Source organism: Cynocephalus volans, chromosome 5, assembly GCF_027409185.1.
Source record: "Cynocephalus volans isolate mCynVol1 chromosome 5, mCynVol1.pri, whole genome shotgun sequence".
NCBI lineage: Eukaryota > Metazoa > Chordata > Mammalia > Dermoptera > Cynocephalidae > Cynocephalus > Cynocephalus volans.
Window position 1 is genome coordinate 141,161,497 of NC_084464.1, and position 15,797 is coordinate 141,177,293.

Consider the following 15,797-nt stretch of genomic DNA (forward strand, 5'->3'; position numbering starts at 1 on the left):
AGTCATGATAGGAAATCATTGCATTCTGCCTTATGGTTAATAGCATCTTCTAATGCCAATACCTCAAATAATTGCATATACAGTGTAAAACACCCTCCTGTATCATCATTCTATTAAGGTTGAAAAATACTAAAAATAAGTAGTCTACCTAAAGCATGCCAGTTTTATGACATGAGAATTTGTATATGTCTTTATGCACCCTTTTATTGATAATCCATATGAAAGGAAACTAAATTTAAAGGGGATTATTCATATTTTTCCTACAAATAAATCTGGGAAAAATAATGTCAATAAAGTTTTAAATTGTTTTTGTAATTGGAGTCATTAACGATGCAGAAACAAGAATAACACAATTTATATTAACGTAAAAATGTATAGCTTCAGAAACACTTTTTCCACTTTTAAAAAGTTTCTCCAACAGCCTCTGAAATGTTGTAATTAAAATAAGTGTGGTTTTAGGCCAATCATAAAACATCACTCCTTGCTAAAATTATGCCTTATATTTATATTCACCATCATGCATAATTTAAACTACAAAGTAAAACTTGATAGTTTAGGAGATCTAGCTTTGCCCTAAAATTTAAGTCAGCCAGTTAAAGTCTTCCAAACATGTACCTAAGTTCTAGAAAATGAGCATATAAAATTTACATGGCAAGACATAAGAAGGGAAAATTAGAGCAATCCTAAAAAAATAGTATTTTAGACAAAATAAAGAAACAAAGTGAAAACGTGTCTTAAAAAGTGGAAATGACTCATGATGTAGATGGAAAATAAAAGTCAAATAGAAGTACACCAATAAGGAATGTGTAATAATAAAAATTAAAATTAAACAAAAGAATGTAATGTCGGCATTTGTAACGATGTCAATTGGAGACTGTTCACCAAGTTGAAAAATAAATAAAGTTAAATGAACCCTGATTTAATGATTCCATATGTTCATGATTTGTTAGAGTATTTTTTTCCTCCAAGGGTCTGCCACTCAACACCAGATTGTCCTGCCGACTATCAATTGACTCAGCCAATGAAACCTCATTAGATTGAAGTATTCTATCCATGGAATAAAGTTACTGACCCTTAGGGCACAATGTTGTTTTTTTTGTGTGTGGCTTGGAAATCCTTCTATTTTTTTTCCAATGGGAACCTTTCATGGGTCATGTATGTGAAAGGAAGAATTTGAACATTCTCTTGTTTTCAGTCCAAAAGGTTTGTTTCTTTATTTAGAATCTTTCAAAGGCTTTCACTCCCCTAGGGATATTCTATTTCAACTTAGCAAATGAGTCCTTTAGAATTTTGGGGAACGGGCTTGGGGAGGAGAGAGAAAAGAGTAAGGAGAAAAGGGAAAATCCATTTAGTTTAAATAAAATGTTTTGAAGATTTGTTTCTAAAAGTTCAGTTCCCAATATAGTACATAAAGTCACCTTTTTATTTTTTGCTTTCCAATTTCAGTAAGAGAATAAACAAACAAACCTGACTTCTCAACTGCTTAGTGGTCCACTGAGGTCTGGATAACGCATACAGAGTATAACAGTAAGAAGTAACAGCTAACTTCAAATATGTTTGTTCTCAAGGTAGTTGCAGAATTTATTTTAACGGAGCTTCTGAATTACAAATATATATCCCTGGTGTAGCAAAATGCCAAATTGAAAATGACAATTGCATATCATAATTAAAAAGGGGCATGGTGTGTGTATGTTTGCTTTGTGGTTGTTAGTTCAACTTTAAATAACTGAAATCTGAGATAACTAACAACACTAAATAGTTTAGAGCTCTGTGATCGTGGATGAACACAGGTTAGAGCTCTGTAACACTGAATCAACATGACCCCCATCCCCATACCCCCCCAGCCCTTGAAAGAAAAGAAAATTTCCAACTTTTGCATTATTGCAGAGCATAGTATCTTCTGGAAAATAACATAAATCATTTTTCTTACATTTTCTAAAACCAACCAAAAACAGAAAGGAAAAAAGAAACTCTAAACCAATCTTATTTATAAACCTCAATGCAAATAAAATTCTAAATAAAGTAAGTAAAAGCCAGCCATCTATTAAAGAATAATGCACTATATACAGATACAGTGCTTTCCTATTGACACCTAGGGCTGTTGTACTTTACTCCTTAGAGACAAAAGTAACAGAGAGAGTGGTTCAGTTGTAATCATTGGCTGTTGGAAGCACAGCAATCTCAATTTAAGTGATAAGTTATCAGGGAAATTCAATCCCCCATCTTTTAATATATGTGCCAGTCTTGGCAGCAATATTCATGGGTAGGGAACAAAATGAATGGGGATGTAGCAAAAGAGTTTTATTTACAGTTGTTATAGGGTCACTGGGAAAAGAACCGGTCCAGAGAACCTTAGGTACTTGCTTGCTTGAATGTATGGTTGTTCAGAACCACAACTCCCATATTCTTTGTTCCCTCTTTTGAAGTTAACTAAGATTTAAACTAGTACCTACAAGATGGTAAATGAGTATTACCACCAGGATAGTTCCAAAATGCTGTCCACTATCATGTCCATGTCATTACTACATGGTTTCATCTGTGATATTCACTTGGGCTATGTAGTACCAGCTTCCTTTTCTTTACTCAACATATACTCAGCAAGCCTTGCCCTATTTGTGAACAGTAATTATTACTGTTCATGTAAAGAACAAGACAATGTGAACCAAACCAGCATTACTATTCATTCTATACTTGTAGAAACAATCAATGCCTTAGAAGAATAAAATAACAAGCAAAAAAAAATTGTTATAGGATAGATTAACACTCATAATATAAATCTACTTGGAAAACAAAAGTGAGTCAAATGAAACATAGGACCTAATAGAAATAATCAAGAATTTATCAGGTTGTCAGATACAAGGTCAATATATTAAAGTTAGTTGATTTATAGGATTAATTGTGAATAGGATTGTCATATAAAATATAGGATTCTCAGTTAAATTTGAACTTAAGATAACCAGTAAATAAATTGTTACTGTAGATATAACCCAAACTGCAAGGAGCATACTTTTAATTTAAAAAAAAAAAAAAGAAATTCATTGTTGCTAAATATGATGACCTTAATTGAGAAAAATGTCATACATCCTTAAAAATGTATATACATATTTATATGCATATATATTTGTACAAAAATATATACGTCCTGTGCCTGCTACACAGATTAAGAAATAGGACATTACTGAACATTTCGAATTTCATACTGTGCCTCTTACAGATAATATAACCCCATCCCTTCACCTCTAGACAGATGACCAATATACTACTAGCATAGTCCTTCTTGCAACAATGTTTATTGAATGCCTTCTGTATACCAGGCATTGTTTTAGGTACTACTTTTCTACAAATGAACTTTTTATTTTGGAGTAATTTTAGATTTGCAGAAAAGTCACAAAGATAATACAGAAAATTTCTAGATTTTTCTCATTCATGTTTCCCTAAAAGACACATGTTAGTATTTGCTGATATAGCAAATATAAAATGTATCTCATTTTCTTTTAAATTTCCCTAAATACTACTATACTAAGACAATGTTTTTTAAAAAAGAAATTTTTTCTTTTTGTGAAGGTTCCAGTTATGAATTTTGAGACTTATTTTTCTATTGGTCTGTCCTTTTTTTTATTTATATGATTACATAAAGAATGTAACTCCTTTTCACTTGACTTTTTTGCAATACTTTTTCCAGGTTTATTGTTATGAACAAATTTTCTAATGGTGAAGAAATCTTGCCTATCTGAAATAAACTAATTGATTATGAAATACTACATTATGTGTGCATGGTTATATTCAGTTTGTTAATATTTGGTTAAAGTATTTTCATCTGTATTCATGAGTGTCCTTGTCTGATGCAGATGCCAAAGTTGTTAGGAATATAAGTGGGAGAGTATTTGCTTTGCTTTATAGAAGATTGTAAATGCTTGCTTCTTGAAAATTTGATAGAATTTGCTGTTAAAATGATCTAGGCTTTATTTTTCTTTGTGGGAAGATTTTAAACTAGAGATTCATATTCTTTCAGAATGATAGGAAAATTCAGATATTCTACTTTTTGTTTAGCATATTTTGATTATTTACATTTTCTCAAACCTTTTTCATTTCACCTAACTTTATAATGTATTGATACATAGTTATTTACAACATTATATTTCTATCATTTTTTCTTTTATAATACCAGACTTCAAGTTTCTTAAAACATTTTCAATATTTATCTTCCACCTTGTATCTTTTTAATTGATCATATATATGAGAGGTTTCTCAATGTTGTTATTCTTTCTATACAAAGAAATTTTAATGTTGTTGATTTTCTTTAATATGTCATTTTATTTCATTAATTCCTGCTCTTGTTTTCTTACTTCTGTGCTATGTGAGTTAGCCCTTTCTTTCATTCTTTTTTAGTTTGGGAATTCTTTAAGTTACATACTAGATCATACACTTTTAACCTTTTTTTCCTTTCTAATAAAGGCATTAAAGGGTATTTATTTATCTGTAAATATGTCTATAGATGCATAGCATACATTTTAGGGTGTGGTATGTTTATCATTCAATTGTAAGTATGTGTTTATATATAGACCCATTAGGATCTGGGAGCTAAAAATAAATAAATAAATACACAAAAAAACTGGCGGGGGGGGGAGGGAAGAAGACACAACAATCACAATTCCTTGAAATTGATATGACAAGCAAACAGAAAGGACATTGTTGGGAGGGAGGGGGGAGAGGAAGGAGGGAGGGAGGTTTCGATAATGGGCCACAATTATCAACCACATTGTATATTGACAAAAGAAAATTTTAAAAAAATTAAAATGCATAAGCTGTTTTTTTTTTTTTTTTCTTTTTTCTGTTTTCTATTATGTTTAACAGTATTGTGGTCAGTCAACATGGTATTTGTGCTACCAGTTCCTTAAAATGTGTTGTGACTTGTTTTATGGCCTAGAATGTGATCAATATTCTTGAATGTCCCATGTTACCAAAAGGATGTATTGCTTTGGCTAGTGTGTGTGTTTGTGTGTGTGTGTGTGTGTGTGTGTATGTGTGTGTGTGTGTGTACTTGAAAGAGAGGGAGAGAAAGACTATGCCTGTCTATCAGGTGTATTGATATTGCTGTGATTAATATTTGATCAACCAAGAGAAATTACATAAAACCTCACTGTGATTATGAATTTTTCAACTTACCTTCCTACTTCTGGCTCTCCTGAGGACATTTTACGAGGGGCACGCTTATGAATGTATTTGGATTTCTTTCATCCTATTTTTACACTGTATTTCCCAGATTTTCCCCACTTGCTTTCCTCATGCTCCTCATGCTCCAAGCTTCTTTTTCCTATTGGTTTCATTCAGTTTATTTTTTTCTTTACAGTTTCCTTATTACATCTTCTATCTTTCTGCATGTTATAAGGTTGACTTCTATTCTCTTAGTGATTACTCTAAAAATTATCTTTTTCGTATGTAAGGTAACAATGTCTAACAGGGGATCTCTACCTTGCTTCTTCCTCTTCCCTCCAGTCAAATATTTTGTAATAGCTTGAATCAGATGAAAAATTTAATGTGGTGTTCATTAAAATAGCAATTCCACAATTCAACCATTATTCCTACCTTACTGTACAATCAGTGCTGCTAGTATATAACCACTAATTTACTGTTTTTAAAAAAACAATATTCCTTATAGTACGTTAGACCTTTCTACTATGAACATTTTCCTTTTTCCTGATGTACATTTTTTATGATGGTAAATTTTATGTTTGTCCGAAAAATGTCTATGTTTTTCACCTTGGTGAACGATATTTAGCTGAGATTACATTTTTTTGTTGACAGTTCTTTTTCTCAGCATTTTATATATCTTGTTCCATTATCTTCTATACTTGCTGTTGACAGTTCTTCTGTCAGTTTTTTCTTTCCTAGTAGAAAACATTTTTATCTTACTCCCTTTTTATTTTTAAAATATTGTCTTTATCTTTTCCCATTTGTGTTTTATATGTCTAAATGTATATTTCTTATTCATCCTACTTGTGATTTTTGATGAATGAAAAAAATCATGATTCCTGGTTGGAGGAAATTCAAAGAAGGAACTGAAGGTGGGAATTAATTAAATATTTATATTTCTATATATATAATTATTTTATATTATCTAATATTTATTTTTTATATTTAAATAGACTTAATTTTAAAATTTTATGTACAAAATTTAGGATAAAATCTAAATGTTATGATAAATGAATTCTATGAAGATAAATAGCTAAATTTTGTAGGATAGGGTAATAAAAGGAACCACATGTAGATAGATTCATTAGGACAGATCTTCAACATTTCTCCTTTCGATATGTGAAACTGGACATGAGAAGCTTCAATACAGTTGACAAGATTAATTAATTTGTATATAAATCTAATTGAAGCCATGGGAATGAATTAGAGCTCCTACAAACTTTTGCAGAGTAAAAAGGGAGAAACCCTACGAAAAATGCAAGGATTCATGGAACTGTGGAGCTAAAAGAGATTTAAAGGATCTGGCAAGAAATAAATTAAGAGAACATTATATCATCAAAGAAAGAGAAGAGAGATTTTTCAACAGGACAGGAAATATTCAAAGGGAGTAGAGAAGGCATATAAATAAAACTGGGACGTTCTTCTTGACCTTCTTCTTAGGGCAGGTTCTTTTGATCTGGGTAGAGATTACTTGGGTGGATAATAGAAACAAATGTGTGTGTTTTCTAGATAAAAAGAAAGGCTGTACATTATGTAATAAATTATCAAATCTGTTCATCACTCTACAAAGATATATTCTTCAAAATGCAATCTATGGATCAGCAGAATCTGTAAACTTGTTAGAAATGTAAACTTTTGGGTTTCATTCTAGAAAAAACAGGAATCAAAAAGTCTAAGGTAGGGTCCCTCAGTCTGTATTTTAATAAGCCCTTCAGATGGTTCTGATACCTATTGAAGTTTGAGAGCTGCTGCTCAATCAAAAGCAATAGCACTTGCCCATTTGCCTATCTTCTCAAACTAGTGTTGTGCTATATAACACTAAACACCACATTTTTCTCATCCTCCATATATAAAAAGTCATTGAAACATCTGTCTATATTTTAAATGTCATTTAAAGGTATCTTTCTCTTTCTATTTTCTATTTAATTGTCTCATTTTGGGAATATAGTATCTTTGGCTACCTACTATGATTTAGGTATTTCACCTAAATCACTTTAAAAAAAAATTCTTGCATTGACATTAATGTTTCATAAATAATTTTTAAATGAATATATGACAAAATATATAATATGTATGACAAAAGACTTTAAAATGTGTGTTATTCATCTTAAAAAATAGCACAGCATCAATGCCTTTGAAGCCTTACTAGGCTCATCCCTGATCATAATCTCCTATAACTGAGTAATAATTATTCTAAATGTTCTATTCATCATACTCTTGTTCATTTTTATCATACATCTATATGTATAGATTTATTACATATTGGTGTATAGAAGGAAAAGTGGATAGAAAAAGTACAATATACTACATAGAACATTTAGTATGTAGCTAATGTAGAGGAAGCATTCAATAAATTATAATGTGCAAGGCAACTAATCAATCAGTAAGACATAGATTCAACTCCATTTTTCACTACCTGCTAAGAGTCAGTCTTGGGAATATCCCACAACATTTTGAACCTCAGTGTCCTCATCTGTAAAATGGTAATATTGCCTATTTTAGAGCTCTATGTGGATAACCGAATTAACATGTAGAAAGCTTGGATAATTTTCTAACAGAAAGCATATAGACAGCAGATGGGCTCACTAAATTATCTTGAGTGATGGGCACAGAGAGGGGGACTGACTGATCTTAAAACATTCACTGTTGCATGCCTTGCTCATCAAAGAGTACTTGTTCCCTGAGTGCTTAATAATTGTTTGTGGAAAGAATTCACCACTCTTGCCTTTCCCACTATTCTTTAATGACATAAAAATACATTAAACAAAATATATTTCTTTTCTCACCAGTGGGGCTGAGCCCCTTGCCAATGCTTTTTTGTTGTTAACATGCTTGTTTTTATCTTTGTCCATTTATTTTAGTAAAACTCTTGAAGTATTTTACAGAAACGTGAACAGATCCCGCATGAGCAACTTGATACCTTTTCACAAAGTATGAATTGTATAATCACCACCCAAATCAAGAAATCAAATATTGCCAGCACCTCAGGATATTATGTTGTCTTCAATTCCAGTGATCACCTCCCTTCTCAAGGATTCCCAGTAGCAATTTTGCATGGTATTGCATTCATATATTAGGTATTCTTTTGTGTCTGATTTCTCTTATTCATTAATATATTTGAGATTAATTTACATCATGAATTATAAAAAAGTTAATTCCCTCTATAAAATATCATGACATAATAATATTTCATAATTTATCAACTTTAAGCAGTTTGCTACTAATGTTGACTAGAAAACTAAAGCTCCTGTGAACTTTCTTGCACTTATCTTTCAGGATCACGTATATGAGCACACTTTCTTGAATATATATTTAAGAGTGAAATTGCTGTGCCATCGGGTTGGCTTTTGTTTGTATTTATTAGATATTTCCAAACAGTTTTTATAAGTCACTTTGTCTACAGGTGCATTTATTTGGCTTTTTTCAGTAAACAGTAATTTAGCTTTCAGCTCTTTGAATGTGTTATTCCTATACCTTCTTTTGTTGCTATTGAGAAATCGGTTGTCAATCTAATTATTTCTTGTAGGCAATTTGTTTTTATTTTTTTCTGTTTTGGTAAGAATATATTTTGTGTTCTACTTGAACATGTCTGATGGTTTTGTAAGATTCTTAAACCTGAGGATAAATGTATTCCATCAGTTCTAGGAAAGTTCCTATTATCTCTATAAAAATTGCTTCTCTTTAAGTATCTACATTCTTTCAGTTGAAACTCCTTGTGTATGTAGAGTATCTTCTTATTCTTTTTCCAATGTCTCTTACCCCCTCTCTTGACTTACTTCTATTTTTCCTCCATATTTGCATTTTTAGTAATTTTTCAGGTATAACTTCTGGTTCACTCATTCCAACTTCTGCTATGTCTACTTTTTGTTTAAACCTTTCATTGAAGTTTCAATATTAATGAATGCCCTGTTTTGTCATTTCTTAAATGTTTTAAGTTTATTTTTATATCTTCCTTGCTGTTTGATGGTTTTTTCCCGATATTTTAATTTCATTTTATACATATTTTATAACATTAAATGTGCTTTTACATAATCTTTACCTGAAATGATCAATGGCTTTTGGATATGAATAATTCTGCTGTAGCTCTTGCTTACTCTGGTTAATGTTTTGTATGTGTAGAGACTATAAGTTCCTCAGGGATTCATCTTTGCAAATATGATAAGCCCTGGATTCTATTCCTCCAGCAATGTTTTTTTTTACATTTGTTTCTGTTAGCTGTCCTGGAACATTTGTAGGAGAAACAACTTTCTTAGGTTATTTTCTCATTTTATGGATTTCAAAACCACTGGGAAACCAAATCTGAAAAAGATTATTTACAAATGATTAAAAAATACTTTTTTTTTTAGCACCCACGCAAAGCCCAAGTAATACCAGACCATGGTCAGTAATTCAGTAATGTTAGAGAATAAGATGAAGGTTCAGATCATCAGAAGTTAAATATTAAGAAGTAGGTAGCAATTAGGTGAAAATAAGTCATTTTTGTGATCTTAAAAAAATATATTTTAAATCAGGAAGAATATCACTAAAGGATTTAGGATTGGCTAATATGGCATGTGGCCCATGGGAGAGAGCCATATTAGGGTTCTGCAGAAAAACAGAACCAATAGAAAACTCTGTGTCTGTGTGTGTGCGCGCGCGCGTGTGTGTGTGTGTGTCTGTGTGTGTAGAGGAAGAGAGAGAGAGATTTTTTTAAAATTGCCTAACTGGATTGTAGGGGGTTAGCAAGTCTGAAATTTGTAGGGCAGGCCAGCAGGATAGAAACTCAAAGAGCTGATGTTACAATCTTGAGTCTGATATCTGCAGCATAGGCCAGCAGGTGGGAATCTCAGGAGGGTTTCTATGTTTCAGTCTTCAGGCAGAATTGCTTCTTCTGAAAACTTTAGCCTTTGTTCTTAAGGTCTTCAACTGAATGAATGAGGGTCACCCACACTAAGGAGGGTTATCTGCTTCACTCAAAGTTTACTGATTATAAATGCTAATCACATCTAAAAAGCATTTTTACAGTAATATCTAGACTGATGTTTGTCAAGCCATGTGTACACATAAAATTAACCAAAACAGATGAACTTGGGTACAAGTAAAGCTAAACACATCAAAACAAAAATATTCAGAAGAAAATTCCAACAGTTCATCTGGAATAAAAAGAGAAAAAATTGTCATCGTTTTGTAATAATATTATTCAGAATTTACAAGTGTGTGTGAGATAACGCAAAGGATCAGATTGTCAAAGCAGATGCATGTAATTCAGATATTTTGCTTATTATCAAGCTTTACTAATAAGTTAAAGAATATAAATAATCTCAAAGCACAGGCAAAGAAACAGAAGGACTGAGACAGCCATTCGGTTCCTAAGGTTTTGTCTTGTCATAAGTAACATATTAGCTGTATGTAGCTGAGATTTAACATATTAGATCTCTAATTAACTTATGTGGTTATACTGCTTACACAAGAGGGAGACATTTTGTTAATAAGACATCTCTATTTTATACTCGATTACATAGCTTATGAGATAGTTTTCATTTCCTTTAGGTCCACCTCCAGGTTTGTTTATGATAAACCAACCTAAACAGACCAAATACATCCCACTAGGAACATTCCTTAGATAAGGACTATTATGGACTGAATGTTTGTGTTGCCCCAAAATCCATATATTGAAATCCTGACCCTGAGTGTTGTAGTACTAGGAGGTGGGTCCTTTGGGAAGTAATTAGGTCATGAGGATTGAGGCCTCGTGAATAAGACTAGTGCCCTTATGAAAGAGACCCCACAGAGATCCCTTGCCCTTTCTGCCATGTGAGGACACAGCAAGAAGGTAAATCAAGAAACCAGAAAGTGGGCCCTTGCCAGAAACCAAATCTGTGGGTGCCTTGATCTTGGAGTCCCCAGACTTCCAGAACAATGAGAAATAAATGTTTGCTACTTACAAAACTGTCTATAGTTATTTTTTTATAGCATCCCGAATGAACTAAGACAAGGCTCCTCCCAATACAACTAGTTTGTTTGTCACAGAGTCTACAATTATTATATTTACAATGATATTTGAGATGGTCGCCTTCTTACTTAAGAGAAAATGCATCACAGGCCTACTCCTTAACATTTTGACTTTTAACATTTTTTGGCCTGGCATATTTCACAAAATAAATGTACAAAAGATATTAATGGGCTTAATGTCAATAAAGTCTAAAAAATTATAGATGATTTAAATCAAATTTAACTGAATGTTTTTAATAGAATTTTTAAAGAAAAGTTTTTAAGAAAAGATTACATTTACAGAAAAATTCCTAAGATAGTACAGAGAGTTTTCATGTACCCTAAACCCAAATTTCCTTTTATTAATTCTTTACATCAGGCGGTGCATTTAATAAACTTTCAGAGAGACATCATTAATATTAACTAAAGTCCATAATTTTTTCAGGCTGTCTCAGTTTTATCTAATTTCCTTTTTCTGTTCCAGGATCCCATCCAGGATAACACATTATCTTTAGTTATCATGACTCTTTCGTTTCCTCTTGTCTGTGACAATTTCTCAGACTTTCCTTATTTTTGATAATTTTGCCATTTTTGAGGAATGCTGGTCAGGTATTTTCTAACATTCCTATATTAAGGTTCTCAGGAGAAATAGAAGTGATACCATCTTCAATTTATTATAAGAAATTGGCTCACGTAATTGCAGAGGCTCACAAGTCTAAAACATGTAGATCCAATATCCAGTTTGAGTCTGAAGTCTGGAAATTGATGTGAAGCCAGGAAGAGTTGATGGCCCAGTTCTAAGGCTGTCAGACAGGATAATTCTCTCTTATTTGGGAAGGGTCAGCTGCTTGTTCTACTCATTCCTTCAACTGATTAGATGTGGTTTCACCCACGTTCTAGAGGGAGATTTGATTTACTCAGTCTACCAATTTAAGTGTCAGTCTCATTCAAAAACATGGAAACACCCAGAATAATGTTTGACCAAATTTCTGAGCATGCTGTGGCCTAGTTGACACATAAAATTAACCATCAAAATGCCCATCTATTATAATTTTTGTGGTGATTTTCTCATGAATGGACTGGTTTTAAGAAATTTAGGGAGGAGGACCACAAAGACAATACGCCATTTACGTATGCGATCATCATACCAAAGGTATATATTATGAAGATGATTTATCACGTTTGATGTTGAATTGGTCACCTGACTGAAGTCAAGTTTGCCAGGTTTCTACACTGTAAAGTTACTATTTTTCTTCCTTTCTATATTGTACTCTTTGAAAGGACCCAGGGACTTGCAATTAAGGGGTGGGGAATCATGCTCTCTTCCTTGACAGAAGAGTATCTACATAGAGTACTTGCAATTTTTATGTATGGAAGATTTGTCTATTATCTCCCTTTATTTTTTTATTCAATTATTTGTATATGTCAATATGTGCTCATAGGTATTTATTTAATATTTCAGATGATAGTCCAATACAGTTTTCGTTTTTGTTTATGCACAAATTATTCCAGTTTTAGACATTGGGTCCTCTTTCAGTTTGATTCTGTGTCTTTTTGACATACCTTATCAAAAAATATTTTTTTGAGAACTTTTTTACTTTTCGTCACTAAAATATTCTCCAGCTCATCTTCTACATTTCCCACCTCAATTCTAGAATCTGCCATTGCTTCAAGAAGCCTTGGTTTCTTGTATTAGAGAATGAGATTAGATACCAAGATATGGGTGGCAGGTGCACTTGCTGAGGTGTTGTTTCTTTCAGGCTCTCCCAACTAACAAAACAGGAAAATGTTATGTATATTAACCCATCAATATACACATAACTATAAATATTTCCATATGTAACCATCTATATAGATATTAAGCTAAACATGCATTCATACTGATGTCTCAAACCTTAATCCATTATGAAAAGAATCATTCTAATCTACTCTGTTTGCTTATCTGTAAATTCCCTCTTCAACAACGAAGAGGTCTGGTCTCTTCCATCTAACGTTAATTTACGTAATTTTCAATTCCAGCATATATGTGTAGTAGTATCAGAATTTGTAGCCATGTCTGTGTGAAAAAGTTTTATGAACTAGAGTACAGTAATTATGTGCAGTTCTTTCTGCCTTTAGCCTTACAGACCACACACTAATTTCCAAAGTTACTTAGATCTGTACCTTTTCGCCTCAGCTCCCTTCGGTGATGTTTCATACATTTATAACAAAATTAAATTCTCTTCTCACATTCTGAATTCCATCCTAGGATATCCTGAAATTCTAAATAATATTTTTGAATTTGCATATATTGTTTTACTCTCTGTTTTGTAATGTTCTATAGGTCTTTCCTTCTCTCTGAAGAGCTTTTAACATTTTTCATCTCTTAGCCCTGCTGGCAATGAAGACCCTCACTTTCTGTTTGTCTGAGAAAAATCTTTATTTCTTCATTACTTTTGAAGGATAATTTCACTAAATACAGACTTTTAGGTAGTTTTTTTTTTCCCCCTTTCAACCCTTAAATACTTCACTCCATTCTTCTTGCTTTTGCATGGTTTCTGACGAGAAGCCCTATGTAATTTTTATCCCTTTTCCTCTACAGATAAGGTGCTCTGTTCCTCTGGCTTCTTCCAAGTTTTCTCTCAGTATTTGGTTTTCTGTAGTTTGAATATATTATGCCTAGGTATAGATTGTTTGGTAGTTAATATGCATGGTGTTCTCTATACTTTCTGAATCTGTGGTTTGGTGTCTGCCGTTAAATTTGGAAAAAAATTGGTCATTATTTCTTCAAATTTTTCTTCTGTTCTGCTCTCCCTTCTCCTTTTGGTGTTCCAAATAAGCATATAGTATACGTTATGCAATTCCAGTTCCAGTTAAGCATATGGTATACCATATGTCCCAGAGTTCTTGGATAGTCTATTCTGTTTTCTGCTTTATTTTTTCTCTTTGCATCTCAATTTGGGAAGGTTAAATTAAATTCACTAATTCTCTCCTTGACTGTGTCCAGTCTACTGATGAATCCATCAAAGGCATTCTTTATTTTTGATCCAGTGTTTTTAAATTTGAGTATTTTCCTTTGAATCTTTCTCAGTTTTGATTTCTCTGCTTACATCATCCATCTCTTCTTGCATGTTGCTAATTTCCAGTATTGCCCTTAATATATAAATCATAGTTGCTTTTTTTTTTTTTGGTAAATTCCCTCTCTGATATTTCCAAAATATGTGTTATATCTGAGTGTGCTTCTGATGCTTTCCTTGTCTCTTCAGGCAGTATTGTCTTGCCTTTTAGCATGCTTTATAATTTTTGTTGAAAGCTGGACCTGGCATGATGTATTATGTAATAGAAACTGAGTTAAAAAGTCAAAATATGAGGTTTTCTTTTATTAAGCTGGCTAGGAAATGGGCTGTGTTTAATGTTTGCTCTAGTTGTAAGTTCCTGTGGTATCAGTTTTCTCTAGTAACTGTTTTTTGTCTCTGCTCTTGTTTATGGGGTTTCTAAGTACTCTTTCCTAAAAAGAGCCTGTAACTTGCAGCTTTTCCACTTTGCCCGCTGTTATTATACTGTTTATTTGGTGGAGAAGTGTGTGGAAGGGGAAGTGTTCTACAATCTTATGATTATATTTCAGTATTTTAGTTGGACTGTGTACCTGAGCTGGAATTTTCTGAAACTTCAACTTTTTTCCCCTCTGTTACGTGAAACAGGAAGACTCCAGTGGGCTGGAGTTGGGTAATTGCCCTTCTCTGTAGCTGAGATAAGACTCTTGCAAAGACTTTTGTCCTGATCAGTAATTATTTGTTATGGAGAATACTCTAAGTATATTTCAAAATAGTTTTTCACTTCCTTGGCCAGAAGCATTAGGAAATTTTCTAGGCTGTTGGTAGGATATCTTGTGGATAAAACCCACAAAAATGTGGGGAGTGCCCTTAAAACGGGGGCACTAAGGAGTTTCTTATCAGCTTCCAGAATTTCTTCAAACTTACCATATAATTGGCTCTGTCAGCATAGTTCGAGCAACTTTCATTTTAGGTCAGCTGTTCACATTTGTGATTCTCTTTTTTGTCTCTTCATATTTTAGGGTTATGGTTTTCCTTGAGACTACAATTTGCTGATGGGCCCAAGAAAAGTCAATTTTCAGTTTATTCAGCTGTTTCCTTCTTATAGGAATAGGAATGATAATTTCCAAGCTCTTTACATGTTCAAGCCGTGACTGGAAGTCTAAATAGGCATTTTAGGCTGGAAGATTTCTTAGAGACTTTGAATCAAGAAAAGTCCTAGCCCATTTCTTAAGCTTCTCTGAATATGGATCTCCTTTTTAAAGAATCATCTATGAGATCTGGTGTTGCATGGAACACAACCAGTCAATAGCCACAGGCAAATCAAATTTTAAGTTGGTATTACTGATGGCATCAAATGTATTAATGAGTTCTCTAAATGGTTTTCACAACCGAATCAAAAGGTTTAGAATCATCCACTGTTAACTCTTGTGAGGCCTAAGCAATTCCTTTATGGTCATGTAGTCCCAAAGTTTAACCGTAAAACCTGGCATATGGATGACTTTACTGACAACTTACTGAACAAATTCTGATCATCATAAACACAGTTGTTTTATATAATATCTTACAACTTTATGGAAAAAAATCTTACCCGGGGAATGA